At 37.0% G+C, this 21,655-nt stretch overlaps 1 protein-coding gene across 5 annotated transcripts in view; it reads left to right on the top strand.

The window, feature by feature from the left end:
- Nucleotides 1–21,655, top strand: part of ZNF385B (zinc finger protein 385B) — a 153,363-nt gene that overhangs the window by 54,966 nt on the left and 76,742 nt on the right. Inside the window, exon 2 of one of the 5 annotated variants that reach the window (XM_090144109.1) lies at nt 14,726–14,801. The exons of the other annotated variants lie outside the window; for them this stretch is intronic. The gene's annotated coding sequence lies outside the window, so the exon portion shown is untranslated. The remainder of the gene's footprint in view (nt 1–14,725; nt 14,802–21,655) is intronic. 5 annotated transcript variants of the gene reach the window in all.

Here is a 21,655-nt window from a genome sequence, read left to right as displayed (position 1 = left end):
TATACTAAAATTACAATGTGTAAGAAACTGCACGCTTCCTAGAATATCTCCTAATAATCTTTTTTTTCCATTAATGCCATTCACATTTATCGTAAGTAGTATACATTTTTTAGATTTACAGCATTTTGAGTTTTATTTATTTGTGTTTAAACCAAGTGCATTCAAAAGCTTCAAATCTTTACAATATTTGATGTGTGGTTATTTTGGAAATTTCATTTTGTTTAAGAACATTTGCAGGTCTTATGATTACGGTACTGAAATTCAAGTCAGTACCTCAGTAAGATTTATGCATTCAGTGAATGTGTGGCTTACCAGAATTTCATAAGACTGAAGAATTTCTGAACATAATCCTTAAAATAAATAAACAACACTTTAATCCAGGTTAACCAAAGGAGAATGGGGAGCGTAAGAGGCTCTGTATGTTGCTAATCTACTTAATTATCATCTTTCTTTGAGGTACAAATATGAGTAGGGTTTTCTTCATTCATTTCCTGTATTTATAACTAAGGCTCAAGAATAATAGGTATGTCATTTTTTTTCCCAGCCAGCACATAACATGTACATGTGTCTGAATCAGAACAAATAGCTGTATTTCTTCTGAAATAAAAAGAAAATGCATATTCAAGATTTATATCATTTCAGTGGTATCCAAATAACTATTTTGTTATTGCAGCTCTTGCAGTTGTTGCTATTGAAAACCAATTTAATCTTGGATAATGCAGTATTGGTGTTTTTCACGCTATACACTTTCCTATATAAATTAAATGTGAGTGAATTCATACGTGTTATGCTTTGTTTTTATTTGAAATTCCAGAGTTTATTAGTACCTGCATAGAATAACCGTGGGCCACCAAGCTTTACTGGGATGTGCACTGAGCACAACTGTACAACAGTGCAGTCCTCCTTGATGTGTGGAATGGAGCTTTGGACAAAACCAGAACACTTACAAAGCAAACTACAGGTTAAACTGCAACCAGGGTAAATATTTGAATAAAAAACGTGGAGAAGAAGGTGCTGTAGGGACATATAGCAATATCTGAAAAGAGCCCGGAAGGACAATCCCATTGATTTTATTCTTATCATGATGACCTTGTAGTTTGCATTAATGACTCTTGACTGAAGGGTTTGTGGGTGGGTTCTGTTTGTCTCCATTCAAAGAGGAAGAAAAGTAATATAGAGCTGGAAAAAAAAAAAAAAAGGCAGACTAATATTTAGTTTGTTCTCCAGATCTTTAATAGATATTTTTAATTTGCATGGGTGTAGGAACAATGAAAATGTATTTCTATAATCTGGACAAGACTGAAATGTAATTCATCTGTGTTAAGTTGCATATATTTTTTAATGATCTGAAAGTGTGAACTATAATAAGCCTAATGAGTCTTACTGAACAGAAATTCTTGATGAAGCTGCATTTTGAGGAGGAGGAGGGGAAGAGAGAATGGGCTCAGGTTGATCTAAAAGCCAGGCTGCTTCTCATGGAGTCATTCATGGTGTGGCTTCTGTGGCAGAATATGTTTATGCAGATCTGCAGATACATTTATCTAGCAAGAAACCTGTTCCACTTTGGGAAAGTAGGGCTGCAGAATCATCTGAGGGAATGATCTTTGTGACAGGTCGTTAATTGATTTTAAAATTGTCACAGTTTCTGTAACTTCAGAGATAAAAATGAGCATGCTGTGTATCTTGTAGCTGACATTAAGATACATTTAAATTTTCAGTTCCCACGTGGCACACCAAACTTCACTTCCATACATAATGTTGTTAATAGAAAGTTGATCACTGGGCATTTTATTGCTGATAAGGTTGTAGCTCTCTCATAAGTGTTAACAAGCAAAGCAGTCTGCATAAAATCAAGAAACACCAAGTGATAATGTAATTAAAATTTCCCAAACAATTGTATTTAAAATTAATGATAAGGAAAAATAAAATAGATCTCGTACTTTCAACATAATTATGGACTTTGCCTATGACTGTAATATGACAATTTTCTTAAATTTTACACTTACCTTCTCAAAAGAATTGACGTTAGATGAGCAGAATTTTCATTGGCTACTCCTTTATTAAGCAAAAGCAGCTCTAATTCCCAAGCACATAACTGAGAAAAGAGCAGGATTTATCCATTTTGAGGATGTTCCCTGAAGGAATGCTCTTTGTGACAAGGGGGAATTATGTTAAAGCACAAAGTGTTAAAACCAAAAAGTTGAGGAGGGGGAAAAAAACAACCAAACAACAACAACAGGAACTACCTAACCGATAATTACAGAAATTTAATAAGGTTTTGATTAGGTTTGTTTTTTGAATATAAATTATGCAAATATGTCTGCTCTTGGGAATTGAGCACTAGTATCCTCTTCGGCAAGGTGGCTAAGCATGCTTAGGCATGTTCTCTCTTGCACAGGCATGGAATAGAAATAATAATAATAATAAAGAAAGCAATACAAAACAAAACCCACACAAACAAAAAAACAACCCCAAAGCAACAAAACTAATCAAGCAAAATGAACAAACAAAACCTTTATGGAAGGTGTTAATGGGGGAGAAAGCCATAATGGCTTCTTCATGGAAGTGCCATTTATTACAAGCAATATTGAAACTCTAATAATTATCAGAAAATATTTGATCTCTTGCAGTAGAGATGTTTGAAAGAATCTGATCAACCTTTTAAATGGTTTATTTCTTGAAGATGTCTGAGCAGCTGACTCTGTCTAAATTTTAAGCTAACTTCTTCTGTTGATGGGCAAACCTGTTATATCCTGAACTAATATTTAGCAGAACTTATTTCTGTTATTTTTTCACTTAAGTGTTAATGATGTTAAACAGAATTGAAGTGGCAGATGTGATTATAGCAAACACCCAACATTATAAACAGTTTTTTTGTCCCCCCCCAGCATTCTGCACCTAAGGATTACCAAGTCGGTGTTATTTCTGCTGTCCTTAATGAATCCAATGCTTTGCTTATGAACATTTAACATAAAATTATTCACTAACAATTACACAATGTCTCCAGTTTGTCTTTCAGTAAATTATTGAGATGAATAGAAATAATTTGGCATTATTGTACAGGTGTTTTTTTTCCTGTTGCTTCTCTTATGATATTGTGGTTGCTTAAACCTCTCTTAGGTATCTTGGTTAGATACCCCAGGAAGGACATTTTCTGTGAACTACATTTCAGTAGTTCTGTTGGAGTTCTGACTGTTTACTCTCTGCTTGATTTTTTTGGTCATATGGCTATTAAACAAAAAATTGACACAGTAAAAACACCTCGGAGCAATTTTGTTGCTGCAAACTGGCCAAAAAATTTTGCAATGACTTCATTAAATATGATAGCAGTTATTTGGGCACATCCTGTTCCACGTTACATGCTAGTGATGTATGTGTGATGTGTGTTATAGCACCCTGTGTGTCTACAGCTCCCAGCTGCATGGGATCATGACTAGTTTGGAGCACAATAAAGTAACACTGCATTAACCAAGAGTAAGTCAGAGATGTTTTTCTTGAAGTTGAGCTCATCTCAAGCTAGTGCAATCCATCAGTTTGCTTGTTCTAGTTCCTTCTCTGTTCACAATTTTGACATTATCTCCTTATTCTGTTAGTAACAATATATAGTAATTCATCCTCTGATTTGTTCAAAATTTCAGCAACAGGGATTGTTAGAGTACTTAATCTGTTTTTCAGACATTTTGGTTGGGAGGAGGAATGCTTTTTCTCTGCATAGAAAGAGATAAAACCGGCTATGAAGATTTTGAGGTACAGCTGCCATTTTATTACGGTCTGTTTTGTTACGATACTGCTTTATCTGAATGTATATAGGAGAGGAAATCTTTTATGTAAGAAGTGTAATACTGAAATTATAAAGTTCATACAAGTATGGTAGGGAAGAGGGAAAGAAACTGACAATTTATGGTAGAGAAGAGGAAAAGAAAGTGAAAATATTTATTGATATAGCTTTTTTTCCTGGAGAATTACATTTTTGCTGGGTGACACAAGTGGGACATACAAGATGAATGAAGAATCTAGCACTTTGATACTTGTGAATCTATACAGTAAACTTCATGAAGACATTAGTCTTACATGGGGTGGTAATGATTCCTCTTCCAGGTTAGTATTGAATGCAGCAAACAGCTCCTCTCAGGAAGAGGAGTATAGGGTTGGCCATGTTAGGTGCTATTGCAGGGGATTATACTCCATAAACACTTTTCTGTCCATATCATAATGAGAGAATAAACCCTGGAAGCCATTGTGTTGGGTTTTTTGTTCATTTCTACTCCTGTTTCAGTATCTGAAACTGAAACCTAGAAAGTTATCTCATATTTGCTTTTCCAAACCTTGATTTTTGCATGTTTTATTTCTATAAATTTGAATATAAAAGTGGACTTCCAATATTATGTTCGCATGGTAATTTCAGAAAATACTTGGAACAATAAAGGTCCTGAAAAAACCTCTTAACTGGATCATTCTTGGAGTTTTTAACTTTTATTTTCGAAGTTGTAAATCACAGTATTTCATATGGTGCTCATTTAGTCATAAGAACAATATTTTTTTTCTCAGGCATCTGTATCAAAAGTAGATTCTTCAATGGTTTGTTATTGCCTGCAGGGATGTTGACAGACTCATTTAGCAGCATGGTTGGGAATTTTCCCTTCCATTGTGAGATATGTTGTTGGTTTTATACTATTGAATTGTATGCCTAGGTGTCCTATCTATTACCAGCCAAAATTGCTCATCTCCTATGGGCTGTGCTATATATAGTGACTGTGACATGGAACTTCAACAAGAAACACTGTACATGCAGAACTGTGGAAGTCATTGGAGAGCTGCCATAGCTGTTTTGAATAAGGACAAACAGGAGCTAAGTTCTCTGATAATGGTTTATATTACTTTTTTAGTACATTTTTTTGCATCAACAGCAGATGTATTTATATTATAAACTGTATTGTGACATATTGCAAATCTGGTTAAGATTAAACATGCTTTTGGTTTGTTTTGTTTTTTTTTTTTTTTACACACAAATCTCAAGAAGTGGTTGGAATTACCGGGGTTAGTTATGCTGTTCTTCAATCTTTCTGTTTGGAATCACAAGAAGTATTTTCAGATATGAATGCTCTTTTATTCCTCTTTTTACACATTGGATTTTACTGATAGAATGATAGAATCTGTCCTCAAAATAGAGATATAAGGCTGCAAGATATTTTGATGCCAGTCTTCATTTAACAGTATAATTGGTCAGCTTTCCCACTGAAAATAAAAGGTTATATGAAGGATTGAGACAAAGCTGCTCTGGCATTTCTTTGCATCTCAAATTTCCACCCAGATCTAAATCTGGCTCTGGTACAGAAGCAACACTTGTCTCGTTAGTCAGTTTTCCTCTTGTCAGGAGCCAGTAATGCTGACTGATACAAATGGGTGTGAACTATCAGGGAGAGGCAGACAGGAGCTTACGTGTGACTGTTCAAAGTTGTTTAAAAATAAAATACTGAGTTACTGTTTAGCTGATGTCCTATTGTGGAAATATGAATATTTTGCAGTTCTGTTGTTATTATTTGATGTTTATTTACACTGATAGGAAATGGTTTCTTGGCTGCAGGCCCTGAAGAGTACAAAGATATTCTGTAAGGACTATTTCCACATTTCAGGAGGGACCCTTCTGTTCTCTGTGTGGTATTTGAGAATGGTTTCCTTGTGCTGGTCAACACCCTGGAGAGTGAATATGCTTTGTGACAAGATTGATATTAGTCTATCATCTTCCCTATGTTTTTGAAGGAGTTAAAAAAGATATCTAAAATTCCTGTCCTTCTTTCTGAAGTAGTTATTTTCTTTTAAACAAATATACCTACTTTTAATGATGACTTGAGATATCAGCAGAAACGCTAATTTACCTGGGTGTCCTTCTTTAGCCTTTCTCTAGAGATCTCATTTTTTTTAAATAAGAAACCAACGTCAGTTTTTGTTAATGAAGTTCTCTCTAGCAGTGAATATTTGGAAGAACCTTGTAGATAACGGTGATATTTATATCTACAGAGAGTAGAACTGAGAAGAAGAAATCTTAGTGAGTTATCCCAAGGTCAACCATTTCTGCTCATCTTCCCTTAAGTGTCTGCTTAACTTTTGGGTGCCAGTTAAATTTGCTTTTGAAACTGATAAAATGAAAGAAGATATGACATGCTCAGCAGAGTAAAGAACAAGGGGAAAATGCAGGAACAGTGAATGCTCTTAAATAAGTGCATGTAGTTTGGGAGTGGGAGAGCTCCTTTCTCCTGCTGCTCTTCTCTAAGATCAGGCACTTAGACTGTAGTGCAGTCAGCAGCTTCAGTTAATCCATTCCCAGACAAAACAGACACTTGTTTTTTGCAAGAGGAAGTGAACATGAGATTAAAAAAAAAAATATACAGTCCACCATTATTCATACCTCTGAAAAGAGGTAGTGTGACCTAGCCTTGCAGGCTGCTGTGTGCAGCCCTATTTCTGAATGCTTGTGTCTCCCTTGTGCCCAGGGGGAGTATCCTGTGTAAGTACAGAACCACCTGAGTAGTGACCTGAACTTGTGGTAAAGCAGAGCAGAGCCCAGAAGAGCAGGGCTGAGCTACAGGAAGTCACTACATGAATCAGAAAGTTCGGGGAGAGGAGAAGCTTGTGAGTTTTCAGGCCCAAATTTGTATGCTGAAGCGCTCTTAACTCCTAAGGCAAATTGTAGGGCAAATTTAATGACAAGTGAAAATAAGGCTTAAATGTTCCATTTCTCATGCTTGTAGGTAGGTGCTAGCTCCACCTTCTGCCCAGTATAGCATTTAACAGATCAGTAAATTAGGAAAATATTAGTCAAACAGTTTTACTCTTCTGATATTTGTATTTAGGTAGCAACAATACTGAAATAACTGAATTGGAATGAGATTTAGATGGGGAAAAAAATGAATATGCATGTTTAGTATTTAAAGAAAAAAAAGTGGTACTTATGTGCTTTCTGTATAACAATTAAAAGCTCAGTTATGTTTTTATGGGCATAAATCTGTCCTGTCATGCATTGCAATGTGTTGGGTCTGTGCCAATGAGGTGGCAGACTGCAGTGCTAATCTGTTGAAGTACATACAAATTTCTGTTAAGAAAATCACTGAAAGCGTATGCCATTCTGATGGGGCGAACTCTGATGGCTAATTAGGTTGCTTAAATTTATAACAGGCGTCTGGAATGACCTTACTTACTGCTGCCAGTACTTTAAATGTCTCTTCAGAGCTCAGATTAGCTGAGTGAATACTTCTGGTAAAGGAAGAGGACTCTATGTGAGCAGGTTGTCCCAGAGGGATAAAACTGGTATGTCTCTGACTCACTGGTAGAAATATCATAGCTAAAAGCACGTGGTAAAAGGTAGCTAAGGTATCGATAAGAAGCTTAGAGGTTAACACTGTGAGATTAGTGCTTTATCCAGACTGGAAAGAGAGGTTGTCATCTATATACTGAGAATAACCTTCTAGGCAAGAAACATGATGTGATTCAGAGATAGTATTTCAGAATGAAGTTATCACTCTAAGATGTCCCTGCAGTTTTGGGCTGGTAGCACCATACCTTACACAAAAACCATGTGATGTTTTAGAAGCGTTGGCTTTGAATGCTACCGAGCATGGAATGGGTTTTTCCATCAAAAGTGTAGGGACAGATGTCTACCTGTGAGCCCAGGGCTGTGGTGCTGTTCCTGGAAGTAGAAGGGAGGCAGGATTTTTTCTGCTCCCATCCTGGAAATACAGCCTGGAAATTTTCAGCCAACCTTCTGTACATCCTACACTTGTTCATACACAGCTTTAGGAGCATATGCTTGTATTCGTAGAAGATATAAATACTTATGGAATCTCGCAAACTTCCAAACAACGGTGCGCATCTGTGAACATGCAAACCTTTTGGGATGGATTTTAACAGGTACAAATCTGCTTCTTGTTCCGATGCATTGGTACAGATGCCATCTCTGCAAAGCCCGTGCATAATTTGATGGCTTTGCAGAAAGAGAAGATTGGCTGCCAAGAGAAATTAACTCTGTGTCTTGTTTCAGTTATGCAGCTTAATTGGCTTTCGCACCTAAAGCTGAAATAAAAAGGAGCTATTATTTGTCACCGTGCTCAGGAGGAGACTGGTCTCCTTGTAGAGTGGTATGCATCTGCCTGTTTCAGAGGAATTCTTTATAACAGACCCTTTCCTAATGTCCAGGCATTAGTGCAGAAAGAATCTCCCCTGCAGTGCAGAGCTCTGGATCTGCTTATCGGGCATATTCTCCACTTCCAAAATACCCCAGTGTGGATTCTGCTGTCCTGATGACTCTTCCTTGCAGCTTTCTCCCATTCTGTGATCTGCAGAGTGGCTGTGCTGATGCAGCAGTGTGCATTCACTCCAGCTAGCCCTGCAGTGGGTGTTCTTGCTCTGCAGAAATACTTCAGGGTTCTAGTGTGAGACATGGTGCAAACACAGAAAAAACATTGTGAATGAGTAACAGGATTCTGTGTACAAGAATGAACAAAGAGGCCAGTATTGTACCTGCCCAGAGAAAATGATTAATGGAAAGGCCAAGAGAAGGAAAACTGAGAAAGTAGCAAATAAAGAGAAAGGACTGAAGGGAAGGAGCTCTGGGGAATGTGCCTTTCTAATTTGAAGAGGCTGTGTGGGAGAAGACCAGATCCAATACGCAGTCACAGAACAGACATTTCCCTTCACATTTGAAGAGGAGAGGTGAAAATTGTGTTTCTCAGCTTGTGCCAGTAAAGCAACTCAGCTGCTGGAAGTAGGAGGCGTTTCTCTGCATCTGTTTTACAATAAGAACTTAACACAAGTGCTGAGTTGCACTGTGTCGTAGTTGAACCATACCGAAAAGCCCAAATTATGATGAGACCGTTCAGCCTTTTCACACTGTATTATATCAGAAGTGTTTTCATCTGTGGAAATTTCCTGTTGTGCCCTGCCATTAAATGAAGACGTCCATTTGGAGAAAAAAGGAAGTTGAGCAGAAACTGACGTTAATGTCTCATAAGTTTGCTGATAATTTCCCTATAATGAGTGTACCTGTGAATCAGGCATGGTAGTTCTTTGCACAGTTCCATTTCTTTTCTTCTTGTGTCAGGATGTTGTTATTCTTATACCACAGCACTCAAACATCAGAAGGCAACTGTGGGTCATGACTAGCACAGATTTGAGCGAGGCTCTATGTTATTGTTTACTTTATCACATTAAAAAAAAAAAAAAAACCAACAAAAACCTTCTGGCCAAAAATATGAACTTTAAATTAATCAATATGACTTATCTTTTCAAAAATTTATATGAAACAAATCCGTGCATCAGCTGGAAATAGTCATTAAAGTGGGACTAATAGGGTTTAAACTATCCGTCTTTATTATAATATACCCAGATGTATTGTTCATTCTTTTGGCTTGATTCTCTCACTAAAACTGCCTTTGTACTTCCTGACTTTTTAGCATATTAGTCCTTGCAAACCGTATGCATGTTTCTCTTTCTCTTTTTTTTTAATTCTGAAGCCTCTTACAGTCATTCACAGGATTTGAATGTATTTTCAATGTAAATGCTCAAAATAACTGTCCTAAACTTCCTTTTTTGTGTCAGTACAAATGTCCTTATTTTTTATCATCAGTCTGACATTCTTGAGTACAACCTTCTCTGACACCTTTGGTGATTGGTTAACTGAAGTTTGTAATCCCTTAACAATAGAGAGAAGCATTCTGATCAATTCTTATTTATTTTATTTATGTATCTCTTTTTATCAGCTCCTCTCCCAGAACCCTTACAGTATTTTCAGTTTTCTGGTGTCAAAAAGGCAATGGCTCTCAAAGTACTTACAGAGTTCCTTTCCAATGCATTCACAATAGCAGTCGAAAACCTCCAGTATGCAAGATAAGGATAAGGTCTCTTAGTGGTATCATCACATACCACTGTGAGCTTCCCCCTGTAGCATTGTTGGAAGTTCTTTTAGCCCAAATCCATGTCCACTGCTCTCTTTTCTTTTTCTCTGAAAGCATTCATGCTTTTTTTTTTTTCCCAAGTGCCATTTCCCACCCTGAATTGCACCACAATCAAGAGGGCACTTGTTCCTCAGTGGCAAAGCGCTTTGTCAATGGCATAGCACTGTTACACCTTTTGTTTCATTTGTTTTTCTTTTGATTTGTTGTCTTTTTTTTTTTCCTTTAATGTTGTCATCACTTTATAAAAATGCTGACTGTGTTTCAGGAGCAATGTCACTGATGTTTATATGTTGTGATGGGATAACTATTTTCCAGCCCTAATAAATATGTCTGAATAGGTCTCTTTTATTTTTTTTTTAAAGCAACGGAAAAGAATGTGCTTAGTAGAGATGATTTGCTATTGTATAGCAGAAGATATCACAGGCATTTTTGGACAAAGTCACGGATGCTTTAATTCAATGCATAAGAATCTAGATCTACTTGTCATCTGTATCCTTTTTGGTTCTGCATGCTTATATTGTAATCTCTTAGGTCAGGAATTCTTTCTTAGCTTGTGCATGCAGCACTCAGTACTGCAGAGCTTAATGTCACTTAACACCTCAGCATTATTGTAATACATAAAAATCATCAAGGGATGTTTCATAGAACTTTTTAGGTTAGCTTGCAGCTAGTTAGGCTCTGTGATTCTCCTTTATTAACATTATTAATGAACTCTTTATCATTAGCATTAAGATGAGTGTATATCTGAATTTTGGAAGCAAAAGCTGGAGTAGATAAACACATGATTTAAAACTGTTTTCAGACATAATTTCTTATGTTGTAAACTTTCTCTGAAGATTACAGAAATCTAATGCAAACAAATTGGGAGAACTAGAAGGTGATGCATCTATCAGAATCGGTGATCATTGCAAAAAGGAGGGGTTATCTGATCTGATGTATTACATGAGAAAGTTTTTGTTGTCCAGTGTTTGATTACAAAAGATCCAAAGCAGAAAGTAAATTTGTCATTTTCATTTTCTGACTGCAGTGAAGTAATTACTTACTGGAGTGATCCCAAAACATCTGCTCTCTTCTGAACCTTATAATAATGAACTTTCAGGTCAGATTCTCATCTGACAGTGTCTCCCACCTGTTCCTATGTGTCCTATGGTAGGATAACGCCATTATACCACTCTTCTGACTTCTGTTTTTCTCATTTAAACCAATATGACTCTTAGGCATTGCATAAAATACATTGGATTAAAATGCTGCTCAAGCGCAGCCAGCAGAAAGCCCAGTTTGTGGGACAAGGCTGCAGTGTTGCCTACTGACACTACCTTGCCTTGACCTTCAGTTCTGCCTTGAGTTTTCAAAACAAATCATGGGTGATTTGGTACTTCTTAGACTTAGCAGAATTTGGATTATTGGTGTGAATCCTGTATTATTAGAGACAAAATATTAGAGGGATTTTTCATTGAAAACAGGTTTTTTTTCATATACTAGCCTCTGCTTTAAGTCAGCTTCTCTGGAGAGTGCATGTACTTCATTAGTGTGTGTTGCAGTATTCCATCTATCAATTCATCATGCATTCACTGAGATATTAATTATATTCATTTTAGTTGAGATATTAACAGTAACACTTCTGTACAACATATGTAAAAATTTGTTTTGATAGACAGAGATGAGGATTAAGAATCATGATGAGTAGTACAATAGTAGGATAGTCAAAACTACTGAATTTTGTCTTCAGTTAATAATACATATAGTAACTATAGACCATTTTTCTCTTTTGTGAAAATCTGCTGCGACACTTCTGTATGTACTGAAGATACAACCTTGAGAACAAGTGTAACAAGCCTAAAGAGTTATTCATGCACAAAAGGAAAGAACTAAGCCTAAAGGATCCAAACGTGGTCACACAGAGAAGCCTCTTATGGGTTGGACTGTAGTATGCCATTACCACAGTTTGATGTTAATTTCTGTGGAAGTCATAAGCACTAAACTTTGAACATCTGGAAGGCTGCGTAGCTCACTGCTTGATGTGAAAATAAAGGATGCTTGTATATACTGTTCGTTTTTCTTCTGTTGCATCCTGACAGGGCAATTCTTGGAATCCCTAAGCATCAGTCAGAATAGAAGCCTGTTATGCTGTTGCCTGTTAGGGAGACTTCTCTGCATCAAAGCAATCTGAGAATTGAGAGGTAGGAAGAATGGGAGTCTAATACCAGTTCTGTATAGGTATTGATGAATTCTAAGATACTAATAAGTTATTAAAACTTATTAGTGAGCTATACTAGAGAATTTATTGCAAATGCTAAAACTCTCATTTCTTCAGCAGTGACATGAAAGTGATGCCAGGAAAACATAGAATACATGTGGAAATATTAGCTTCAGTAAAAAAATGACACTGGAGGAGTTTATCAGATGAGCTGTCTGTCATCTCCTCATCTTTGGCTTATGGGAGCTGCTTGTGAGCAAGGCCTGAGTGTACTCACCCTCAGCACTTCAGAGGCTCCTTGTCTGCTGGCTTTTCAGCAGTCTCAGTGTGCGTGCTCTTGCCAACCCCCTTTACCTTAACGAGGTTTGTGGTAGCAGGTACCAGGTTGCAGTGAATGTTGTACCACGTTATCTTCTGGAAGGTCATCACCTGATAGCTAGATGGGGAAAAATGTGTTCATTTTCATTGTATTTCATTTACCTTTGTTCTTTCCCTTTTATATTTCATTTGTCCCTAATGGTTTTGCTGTACTTTCAGCTCTGCCCCTCTGCCTTTCACTAACCTATAACATTTTACCTGCCTTTCATTCCATTCTTTTCTCACATAATATGCTGTGGTTTTTGATGTCCTTTTTTTCCCCTAGCTTATCTTCTCTGCATTCCCCTGTTACTCTCTTTTTCTTTCAGCACCTTTTCTAGCCTTTGCTGATTCTTTAGCTCTTTAGCACCATCTATAATGCAACAGTGGCCTGACTGCTCCAAGCTTCTACTTGGAAGGACGGTTCTCTGCCCTTCCTCATCACCTCATCCTCTCTGCTGGGCTTATGTTAGCACTTTGCATGTCCTCAGCCCGTGAGACTGGCATGCTGGGGATATGGGGGAGCTGTGGCTGGACTAACACTGATTGCATACTACTGAAGGGGCTCAGGCATGAAAATAATCCAGGGACCTCCACAGTCTTGGGATGGTGGGCTTACTAGGAGTAAAAGGGTGTTAACATTTTTTTTTTTTTAAACGAAAAGAAGGCTTGGAGTTAAAACTCTGATCATCTGTGTTCTGGAAATTTCTTGGTTAATGTGAGCTGAAAAGCAGACTAAAATCCTAAAACTGTGGTTAGTGAGTCACGAGAACGTCATCTGCAGCTAAAGACTGGTCTTCTATGGGGCAAGCTGTTGTTTGCTGTTGATGGAAACAAAGCTACAGTGCACTAAACAACTACGTGGTCAAAGCTGGGAATACTAGTGGATTGTAATAGTGTTCACAAGAAACTATCAAGCATTGCCAAGAGAGAGACATTACAGACATTGAACAAGCGGAGGGAGTGGAGGAAGCACGTCTGCTGGTTTGGGGCCATGTAGCCCTTGCCATTTTGTCTTACTGTAATGCACAGATATACTGTGTGCTTATGGAACACATGAGACACTTCTGTGGTTTAAAGTGTAAATTTTTCTTTTTTCTTTTTCCCCAAAGCCTCCAGATCTCACAGAAAACACAAGTAGTAGTATTACTGTCAGCATGAGAGAAACGTAGTATTTACTTGGAAGTACTGGTCATCTTGCTAAGTCATCTGAGTCTATATAAAATCCACATAAAATTTCATAGAGGTTTGGTGCTGCCAATCCCAAGTGCGCAATGAGAATGAGTCACATCTTCCAAGATCACAAGTTTTGCTTAAAAATCAGAAGGGGTTTATTTTTAATTGGGTTTCATTTTTATTTGTCTTTTTTATGTCAGAACTGATTCATTTTTTCCACTGTTTTTCTGTGATCATTTCTGCTAGTAATGCCCCTCCTCTTGGTTAAAAAATAAAAATAAAAAATAGGAAAGGACTCTTAATAAGGGTACCAAATAATTCAGGTAACAAAATTGAGTAGTTCCTGCCAAGTCATGTTGGCAGGTTATAATCGAAGTAATGTCCTTTTTAGAAGAGAGGATAGGGAGTGGGAGAATGTGGAATATACTAAGAAGTTTAGGCTGGTTTCATGTGTGCTACTTTGAGCGACCAATAGAAGGTCATTGTCACTGGAATGTTTTATGGACTGTATCCAAATTAATCTGTTTGGAAAGCTTTTCTTCAGTATTTCTAGATTTGAGGAAATTTCTTCCAAGTGGTGGTATGCTTTTAAAAATCCTATTCTTCTTCTTCTGTCCCTCAATTTTTCTAAAACCAAATGAGGAAATCAAGAAATCTTCCCTCTCCCTGCATCTAAGGTAAAGCATGGAGGTAGAAGAGTTGCACATAGATCTTGTTTCATTGTTCTCCATTTTTCCATGAGGAGTTGTCAGACATTATGTGATATAAATTTGTGCAGTCAGAGTAAAGATCTTTTCCTAATGCTCTTGGGTTTCTTGGTGAGGCGTGTGTTTGTTTTGATAAGATTCTTTTTATCAAGCATGTTTACTGCGATGGTCTTGGTAAAATTCTTTTGAGGCGTCAGAAGTTCTACACAAACCTCAGTTGTACTGAGTGTACTGGCACATCTCGAGGTGAGGAGATCCAGAACAGGGACACCTCTTTCCATTAGGAATTTATGATTCGGGTCTCAGATTTCAGATGACTCAAAAGTCTTTGGCTTTTGCAGTGAGAAGAAACTTCTCTTCACAGCAGAAGCTGATTGTGACTGTGGGGAACCAGTCTGTCATGGGTGTCAGTGCACAGTAAGTACTTACTGTGGTAGCTGTAGCAAACTAAACACTTATATTTCATGTTCAAATTAGCATTGGAGGTGATTTTTGAGGTATTCCATTCCAGATTTTAAAAAGTCCCAAACCTGCTCGCTGCTGGTATTTCTTTAAAGGAAGTATTTTATATCTAATGAGGCAAATTCAGGTAATGTAACCAGACACAGTGGAAAGAAATATTAGTCGTTCACTTCTGTAGAACCTGAAAGTAGCCTACCATTTATATACTTAGTTGCATGGAACACAACCCCGTGTAATACAGGAGTTCTGTAGAGAGTTTTTGCCTTGCTCAAAGATAGGCAATGAGCTAAAACCAATTTCAGGACAGCTGTACAAATATACCTCACTTGAAAACTTCATTGTGGGGACTACTTGCTTTTTTTTTTTTTTTTTCCCTGTGGTTTTGTTACCTCACATTAAGGTGGCACCAGCAGGCAATGCCTCTGCTTCACTTTGGTGTAGTCTGAAGAGGTGTCATTCACCAATGAGAGTGAAGTAAAATATTCCAGTAGCTTTATGGGGCAAGGCGCGTTTCTGAGCAACTCTGATTTGAGCCCTACTCAGAACTCGAACAGAGTCAAATAGGAGTTTGCAGGAACATTCCCTTTGCTAGATCTATTGTGCAGAGCTTTCTATTCTGCAGAACTAACTGTAGATGCGAAACATGCTCCTGGGTAAGTAATTCCATGCGGAGGTTGAAATCTGTCTCTCACCTAGCTGCATAACAGAACACTGTATGCTTGCTCCAGCCGTACGGAAGGGGAAACACATGTAATGTTTTGCTGATTTGTTTTTAATAGCAGTGCATTAGTGAAAGATGTAATTGTTTTCTGTAGTTTAGGAGCTGAGCAGCTGAATTAGGAAATACTAGCTTGTGAGTACCTGTGGTCTATTTTCCTAGATACTTTTTTTTTTTTCTTATCTTTAGGTAAACTTCATCAAAAAGTTACAAATGCCAAAATCAGCATTTGAACTTTCTCTCTTTTTTTTACCCTGTTCAGATGGTAATCATGACATTTTCTGAAGGAAAGCTATAAATGAAAATTCTTGTTAGTAAGCCCAATGAAAGAATGTATTTCTTAAATATTGAAATGAGTTTGTTTCTTCCTTGTGAACATGCTGATAGTTGACTCTAAAAAATGTAATGCTTGATTTTTGAATGTCTTTAATTTCCTTTAAGCATTATGCTGCTAAATCCTGTTGATGGATGCTGTGTTATTTGTGGTTGTTGAAACTATTATATAGTAATAACATTTGAAAATAGGGAACGCATTCTTATGTACTTGAAAGAGCAATTGTTGAGCTTATGAAATGTTAATGCATCACAGGTTTCACTGTACTGCTTAGCAGTGATGTTAAAAATGTGCATGGTGCTTTCAGAAAGTTCTTCTCAGGATGTCTTATTAAGGTCAAAAGCAGATAAATGCTCTTTCTCAAAGTCCTGCTTGTAGTTAGGAGATTAGCTTGTAGAAAACACTTCTATTTTGTACAGGCAACCTTGTCTGGAGGAATGTCATCGGTATTTTTTTCAGATGTCAAAATAAATACTGACAAAATGCTCATTTGCTGTGAATTGAATGTTATAAAACAGCCACTGCTCTGTGTCTGACTGTCCTTCGGCTGTGACAAATTCAATTTCATCAGCTTTCGTTGTTTTTAAAAGAACATAGTTTATTTCTTTCTGTACCAAAAAAATACACCATCCATTTACCACCATTTTTGGTTATCACCTTGTTTTAACATTCTAAAGACAAACAAATGTCCTCTGGAAATATTTTTAAGGGTTTATGACTGGTGTAGTATTTAGCTTAGTCCAGTTATATTGTATGGATTTCAGCAAATTTAGTTGCATATTTGCAGGTGCTTCAGGCTTCAAATACAGCGTGGAAAACTCCTGTACTTGGAAACACCTGTACTGTAAATAATCTGAATTTTGGCAAGGATTGAGCAAGATGAATGTTGCCAGATGAGAGAATACTTCTAATCCTTGCTGGTAGCAGAGATGCTCTGACCCAGCTTCCTGCGAAACAGGCATGGGGCTCAGAGCCGTGGGGGCAAGAAGCAGAAAAGGGCATCTGAACAGAACTCTGAGCATCTGATGGATGCCTGGATAGCGAGTGCAATCCAGAAGTACAGAGATACTCCACTATCATTTTCCCTCCCACAAGTAATTTAAATAGCTCTCTCTGTGTGATAAAACCAGCGTTACCACTGGGGAAGTTGTTCAGTGTGGGCACTGATGGTGGGCAGCGTGGACATAACATTTGCATACAAAACATCATAAGTTTGTATTTAGATAGGTGAATATCCCAGATGTATGAATTGATTTTTACAAGCAGATACTTAGTTCTGTTCAGTACTTGAAAATTTAGCCTTTGGGGAAAAGTTGTTTTTATGTGCTGTAATGCTAAAGTGCTTCCAGCAGACTTTAAAATCATTGCGTTCTGTAGTTGTAGAGAACACTGAGATCTTTTGGATTGACTTATTCAAATATCCTTATAGCTGATGGTGTACTCTTTTTTGAATAAATTCTGGATTCATCCTAAGCTGTTTCTATCCAGTACTGCTTTAAAGAAACAGGAAAATATAATGATTTCATCACTTAAAGCAGCTTAAATCTTTAGGGAAAAAAGGGTTACTGCTTAAATTTCAGATGAAAGGAGCGTTTTGTGAATTCATCTGTGTCATGTATTCATACCTGAATTAAAATGAGCCATGATGTACTGCAGTTTCTCTGGAACGTTACATAAACTTCCCTGTTCTGAACCATGCAGAGGTTTGAAATGTGCAAACAGAACTGAAAGACGCTTTGCAGTAGTTTCTCCACAAGCAGGAAGCCTGATATTTACACTACAATCAATGCAGTAGTGGACACAAAGACAAGCAGTCCTCTCTCCTACGAAACTTGGTTTAACTGGTAAAAAGGTAGGATCCATGAGAACAACAACTTTCTTTTTAGTTAAAGATGGTTATGGTTAGGGATGAGTTTGGATTGAATTCTGCAGAACCTTGTTTGCTGAGATTTGAAGTTGTGCAACTAAAACAAGGGGTTGTTTGGAAGTATATTTGGAACAGATTCCTTCTGTTTTAATTCCTGAGATTTTCATCAGATCTTTCATTAGCACTTTTGTGAGACTCTGTAGATTAGTCAAGGAAAAATCTGGTCCTGGAATGGCTTTCCTTGGCATAGTTATTTTCTTTCTATGTGATACACTTAAAGCTCCCTATAATCCTTTGTTGTGATGTTTATTTCTGTTGGTGCTGGCTGCCTTTGAGGGCACGTTCTGCCTTAGTGCTGGCAGGTGGGCAAGAGGAAGCAGGAAAACAGCTGATCTCAGAGCAGCCAGAAAGGAACAAGAAGCAACAGGAATTGGTATATTGTTTTTATATTATAGTCTGAGGTACAGGACAAATAATATTACCTGACAAAATCAGCTGAAAATTTCCTCTTGAATTGGAAAGTTACTGAATCCAGGAGCTTTTATGAGGAAGCTGAACCTGTCTTGGTTCCTCTTTTTTCCAACATCCTTATTGTGAAGACTGAAAAATGTTGTACTCTAAATTCTGTAGGTAGGTAGGTATGACTGCCAGCGGCCTTGTGCTATATGTGAAAAATGAGTGAAAGAGAGAAGTTGTGGCAGTATATTAAAGATCAAGTGGACAGTCTGAGCAGATTCTTCCAAATCTTGATTGTCAGCAGAAATATGAAAAGTCCTCCCAAAAGTTTTAAGAATCCTTCACAATGGACATTATCAGGTAATCTTAACTTGGTGATGTCTACCAGTTTTTCTTCATACATGCCCTCTACATTTGTGTGTTTATAATAGTTGTTTTCTGAACAACTGTTTAATTCTGAAGAGAATTAAAACTAATGGACTGACTGTAGACTAACGAAAAATGTGATCTTATGATAAAAATTACCCTCTGACCCCCTAGTTACTCTGAATGTGTTGCCTACTGTAATAATACAAGCCAGTGAGTGAAGTTTGGCTTATACTATGAAACCCAATTTAATTTTCTAGTCTTTACAATTGAAATCTGTTGTATTAGGTGGTTTTAGTAATGGTTATTACAGATGAGAAATGAAGCTCAGACTTGCACTTTTCAAAGGGCAATGCTACTCTCTGTGCACAGATCCAATTCAGTGTCCGATGTTCCCTGATAAAGCAGATTCCTTCACTTGAAGAGGCAGTAATTGATGTAACAGTAACAAATGCAGTTATCTATAAGATATGATGCATCTCACCAGCATTTATGGGGTACTTTTTGTTATTTTCAAAAACTGCCAATTATTCAATTCAGGTCTTCATATCTGTGTAGAGCTCTGTTTGGTATTGCTTTCTTGTCTAGCATCACATTTCTATGGATGCACTTGTGTGGTACTAGAAAAAAAGAGAAAGTGTATTGGAATTTTCATATTTAGTTAAATTATTTGCTAAGTATTTTTTATTTTTTTCCTCTCCTTGTGGTGTCTTATTCTAAACTGAAGGCAATAGCTAAAAAAATCAGATTGTTCTTTCTAAATCTTATTGGGAACTTGAAGAAAGAGATCTTTCAGAATGGAGAAATAAGATTTCTTTTTGAACTCTTTATGATTCTACAACAATACACGTATTGTTAAATGTCAAGGCACTTGCTCTACATAAAAGAATGCCTCAGCTCATCTCATTATATTTTGCTCCTCATTACCTGTATTTCTTGTTCTTGCCCATGAAAGCATATGGTTGTACATTTTAATATTACACAAAACCACAATATTCCTTACCAACTTAGATAGTGTCTGACCTAAGCTTATAGAGTATGTTAATTGAGAAAAGGCTAGACGATATGCCAAAGTAACATGCCCTGCTCCTCTCCCCACCAAAAAATAAATAAATAAAAACAACTTCTATAGTATCACTCATTTTAGAATGCATTGGAATTTATTCATTGTTGTAAATAATAAAAAAGAAATACAATAAATCTTTGTATATAACATATTTTTGCTAAAATCGAATTACAAATATTTTAGACTCTGAAGGTTTAAATTATGTATACATTGTTCCTGACCACTTAGGGACAGTCATACAGTGTTTTTAGGTAAGTTGTTCTTGCTGAAGTGTATCAAAAGACCTTTGCTTCTTGCTGGTTTAAGTCACTGTTTTATGAATACTGCACTTTAGCCTCTTTGCTTCGATGACATTGGAAGAGACCAAGACTGTAACTGCTGTTGCTTATTCAAGGGACTGGCAGTCTGGAAAAGCTCAGTGAGATGTACTTATTTTTGCATTGAGCTAATACATTTTTTTGATTGGGATGTGAAATGTAATGAAAATAGAGAATTTTTCTCATTTCCAATAGGTAGAAGATATTCCTGCAAGGCTTGGCTACCTTGGCTAATACAATAAACAATATTACATGTTAGTAGATTCCAAGTAGACTACTACTGATATCAAATGTTGCTCATCAGTAATATTTATGGATCTGGACCTTAGAAATCGTAGGATCATAGAATGAGTTGGAAGGGATCTTAAAGATGATCTAGTTCTGACTCCCTGGCATAGGGAGGGCTGCCAACCACCAGATCAGGACCCATCCAACTGGGCCTTGAATGCCTCCAGGGATGGGGTACCCACAGCTTCTCTCGGCAGCCTATGCTAGGGCCTCGCTACCCTCTGAGTGAAAAATTTCTTCCTAAAGTCTAATCTAAATCCCCCCTCTTTTAATTTAAAGCCATTACCCCCTTATCCTGTTACTGTGCTCCCTGGAAGAATCCCTCTCCAGCTCTCTTGTAAACTCCCTTTAGGTACTGGAAAGCCACTATAAGGCCTCCACAATAAAGACCCGGATGGGTAGTGATCTACTATTAAGTACGGAGCCTCTATATCTTCCTGTTAAGAATGAACAACAACAACAACAAAATGGACTCTGTCAGTACAGTAACAGTACAGGTTTATTTTTTAAGCTATTTTTTTCTACTCTGCTTTTCTTACTGACCAAATTCCAGTTCATACTTGTCATCGTAATCAGATTGGCTGCTTACATGGAATTCTACACTAATATTCAACAGGTATTATAATTACGTTGTTCTAAATCATACATGGTAAGATTGTGGCCATTTCCAAATGTCATGAATATTGTATAAAAGACTAGCAGTTTGTTGATATCAACAGCTGTTCTTTAGTGACTTGAGTTACCATATGTTATTGTTTGTCATCATGTCGTGGTGGCACAGCTGAAACTTAGGTAGAGATGTCAGTAATAGGTCTAAAAATAGCTCTGAAAAGTTCTTTGAAAGGCTACCGCCAACCTCCTGACATGACAGTTACTAGCAAAGCAGCCCGACAGTCTACGTGAGTTATGTCCTGATGCAGAGCCAAAGTACCTAACGTATGAGTAAATCATAGAAAAACTGGGGCTGACAGCAAAGATTAATTTGTCCCATTTAATGGACAAATGTTAATTTAGCTATAAGACATTAATGTAGGAACTATAAAGATTTAATCACTTACAAAAAGAAGGCTGTGAGTCCAAAAGAAATAAAACAAACAATAACAACCTCATAATAATTCATGAATTTGTCATGAAAGAAAATGTCCAGAGATAAAGTTTTTCATATTATTGTCATCTCCCTTCCCAGGTTCTTGCAAAAGAAAGAAGCGTCATTTACTTTAATCCAAGTGCTAGACTGTTTTTTCTCAGGTAATCCCAGAATTTTAGGACTAAAGGGAAAAAAGTGTTTATTTATAAATAGGAGATTTGTTAGAGATATGTACTTTACAACTTAGCTATCAATCTGTGGGTAGGAGTGAATCAGTAGCAGGGGCTAACAAGAAAATCTACTATATAAA

Source organism: Phasianus colchicus, chromosome 7 (assembly GCF_987193195.1).
Source record: "Phasianus colchicus chromosome 7, bPhaCol1.hap1.1, whole genome shotgun sequence".
NCBI lineage: Eukaryota > Metazoa > Chordata > Aves > Galliformes > Phasianidae > Phasianus > Phasianus colchicus.
The sequence above is the reverse complement of the archived record's forward strand: the minus strand, read 5'-3'. Positions and strand labels throughout refer to the sequence as shown.